Here is a 3,598-nt window from a genome sequence, read left to right on the forward strand (position 1 = left end):
AGAATGAAGTTTCATTCATTCTAGATTTAAGCCAGTAGAAAATAGCCTCTCCAGTTGTTCACCCACTGAATCCTCAAAGACCTTCTGGCTTGCAGGTCAACGGTACTAAGCCAAATTGTATAATTACAGCTTGCCCGATTACTTTAAATAGCAGTTCATGAGAATGACAATGGTTGCCAGGTAGGTAGAAGGGGGAATTCAGGATTATGAGCAAGTGTATGCACTAAAGCATTAGAGAAGCAGAAGATTCTCCCGTAAGTGACTGAGTGATCCGAGGAGTCTCAGCTGAAGTAGGAGAAAAGAAATCCAAGCCACAGGAATTAATTTTCCTCAGTCAAAAGAAGCAATTAAAATAAAAAGCCCCACTTCTGTCATAGAAGCCCAGTCCCTGAACAGAGTCAGAGATGAAAGCATTGTTAATAACACCCTATGTTATTAATACTTTACAGCAGGTTGCTCTCAGCTGGAGAGTATACTCCATCGTGGTGAGAATAAGCAGCACAGCAAATTTCACCTGTCCCACAGAAGGTATTTCCAATAAAAGGCAGTTGCGAAAGACAGCAACTGTGTACGTGGATTCTGCCCAACAATTTATATAATTGCCTGCTGACCAGATGGAATTATTTTGCTTGGCTTCTCTGAGTCACAGAGCCAATCCCTACCATCTTCTGGAGCTCACTTGGCTAGATGGTTATGTCCTGATCCTGTAATCAAACCTATGAAGGAAAAAAAAAAGGGCCTGTCCTCAGGATCATGGAAGATCAAGGCTATAGAATAAGGGTGGGGCAAACCTGAGAGTGCTTATTATAGGAAGAGCTAGCAATGATGCCTCATATTAAGGTAATCTTATGCTTTGTTTTCCATACCTAACATGGAAATTATGGCTTACATCTTCCTTTTATGTGCTCTTATTTTTAGAGTAAGAAGAGGTAAGACTCTCCTAAGATGCTAAATATCCAGACTTCCAGCAGACCCTTGCAGCTGTAACACACTGAGTAACTCCTGCTGAGCTACAACTTTATAACCAGCTGGCTTCCACAGTCTGCAAATTGGAACCTGCACCTCTGACCTCTGGGAGCAAGTTCAAGTTTTTAGGAGAAAAAACATTTTGCTCAGCGACACATAAGTCTGCAGGGTCACCATAACCCAAACACATTAAGGAAAGCGTTACGCGAACTCTGACAATAACACCGCAGTCCCCATGGGGCCCTAGGTGAGCCGAGGGTGTTGCCCGGACACAACGTAGCACTTGTACCCCCGCCCGGAACACACCGGACAACCCTGCTAACACGACACCACCCGAGCAGGTCACAGCGGGAGCCACCTTTCCCTGGGACCACCCTCCCCCCCCTCCCACCAACGGGCACCAAGAACCCACCCCAATCGCTGATACCATCGCGCATGCGCGGAGACCAGAACGTCAAAGTGGGGGAGAAGGCAGGACCGCGACATCCGGGTATTTCGTCCCCGCCCCTCCCCTCCCGCCGAGGAGCCGCCGCCAGGGAAGAAAGGCCGCGCGGGCGTCCCGCGCGCTCCCTCAGCCCGTTGCCCCGCCCCGCGCGCTCGCTCACTGGCCCCTGCGCGCGCTGCGTTGGGGGCGCGGCCGTTGGGTGGTGAGGCAAGGCCGGGCCGGGAGAGGCGAGAGGAGCGCCGCGGCGGAGAGCCGGGAGGGGAAGAGTGAGGCGCAGCCCCGTCTTCCGCAGCCCTTCCGCGCCCTGCTGTCTGCCGAGCGACGGGGACGGGTGAGCCGCAGCTGTCCGGGACTGGCGGGGCGAGCCGGGGCCTGCGCCCCCCGGCGGGGCTGTGTCCCGCTTCTGGCCGGCTCCGGCTGCCTGGCAGCCGGGTGGTAAACAAATGGCGGCCCGGCGGGGGCCAGCGGGGGCTAGCAGGGCCCAGCGCCGGCCTGACAGATCCCGGCTGGGAGGTGGAGAAGGCCGCGGGGGGCTTAGTGTGCTGCTGCTGCACCCATGTCTCGTTCTCCCTGCCCGGCCCCCGCGCGGCCCTAGGTGCTGAGTGTGTGCCGGTGGTAAACTGCCATGTAGGGTGGCCGGCGTCTGCCCCGCCCCTGGGCTTATTCCTTCCGCGGGTCCGCTGCCGCCAGGACCGGACGACGGCGGCGGAGCTAGCCAGCCGACGCCTCTTAGCCCGCGGTGCGGCCAGCGCTACCCGGGATGTCGCGGTAGCACGCTGGAAGGATTTGGGCCGTGTTCTGCCAGGTACTGTAGAGACTGCAGTCGCAGCGTCTCGTTCTTCATGGAAGGAGAGGGGAAGAGGCAAATAAGCCAGAGGTATTGCTGAAATCCTTGTATAGTCTTTCCTGTATTTCGAGTAGCTGTGTCAGATCATGCAAGAGGTGGTGGTTTGTCTTCTGTCAATGCTGTTTTTAATGGCTGTTAGTGATGTGCCTTGCAACCTTTTTCTCCTTTGTGAAGGTAAAGAAGGTTGCGTAGCTGTAGTCCGGTAACCCCACGGGTCGGTAGACAGAAGCGTGTAGGAAGATGACAGCAGCTTGTTGAGCAGCACGCATGTTTAAACAGTCGTGTGGCCTCGCTTCTAAAAGTTCTAGCGCCACTGTTGTTCCCAGCAGGTCTTCCGAATTCTCCAGGGAGAAAACCCGTGGGTTGGAGAGACGGCTTGCTTTTGTTCTGTAAAGTTCTGCTCGGATTTGGCAGAGGAGCTTTTCATAATCCTTTTTTCCCTTTGGCTGATTATGTTGTTAAAATGCTAAAGTAAGTGTGTGTTACCTACTAATCCAAAACTGTGCCTGTGCTGCTATAGGAGCAGCATCATTTTGCAGCCACTGCCTTCTGCTGTGAGTTAATGCCATACACTTTAAACTTGTGTTGTGGGAGGGTTAAGATTCATGCATCCCTGCTGATAAGGTTTTTAGCTTATTTATTATATTTCTCTCTCCAACTCTCTTGCTAAAGTACAAAAATGTTATTAAAAGAATTTTGTTGGTAAGCAAGTCACATACCTGGAAGACTGAAAAATGTGCTGGCACCTTTAATCTGTCTTCCAGTCCATATATGTGTAAATATTTGTGGATAGTTTCTCTTTAGTGGTCAAATTTCATCCATAGAAGAAATAAATTGAAAGGGTGAATTTGGATTGTGTTGCAGGCTCGGACTTTTTGTCTTATAATTTTCCAGTGTTAGAAGGTGTTATAGAACAGGAGAATCCCAGTAGAGCAGGTGTAGGCTATCCAGGAGGGTTTTACTTTGCTGCTTAACTATTGTTTCTTTTGCACTAAAGTCTCCTTTTACTCAGTTAACTTCTTAAGTTTGGATTATATTTTCCTTGCCTCCTACTTTGATGTTAGAAGTCTAATGGACAAAATAAATGCTTAGTTTAACTAACAATATTTGGTTGGAAACTTTTTGGGTAAAATTCCTGTACAATTTTGGACAACCAATTTTTGACCTAAGTCCAGAAGAGTATCTTATAGTACCTTTTTGAGGGAGGCATGCACTTATTAGTCTCCATGTGCACTCCTATAGCTGCTGTGCATTTCAGCTTTGTAGCAAACCTGTACTTTGTATTCAGTCTAGTTAAAATAAAAATAACAGTTTCCTTCATACTGATAAGACCCTATTTC

General features: G+C 49.9%; 1 protein-coding gene across 2 annotated transcripts in view; it reads left to right on the forward strand.

Annotated features, from left to right (window-relative positions):
* Positions 1-1,603: 1,603 nt before the first annotated feature.
* FBXO30 (F-box protein 30) overlaps positions 1,604-3,598 on the forward strand; it is a 19,545-nt gene continuing 17,550 nt past the window's right edge. Inside the window, exon 1 of one of the 2 annotated variants that reach the window (XM_005150101.3) lies at positions 1,604-1,742. The gene's annotated coding sequence lies outside the window, so the exon portion shown is untranslated. Of the gene's footprint in view, positions 1,743-1,945; positions 2,289-3,598 lie in introns of those variants that run through there. The other variant, XM_031049792.2, reaches the window with a different exon arrangement.

This window comes from Melopsittacus undulatus, chromosome 3 (genome assembly GCF_012275295.1).
Source record: "Melopsittacus undulatus isolate bMelUnd1 chromosome 3, bMelUnd1.mat.Z, whole genome shotgun sequence".
In the NCBI taxonomy this organism is placed as follows: Eukaryota; Metazoa; Chordata; class Aves; order Psittaciformes; family Psittaculidae; genus Melopsittacus; species Melopsittacus undulatus.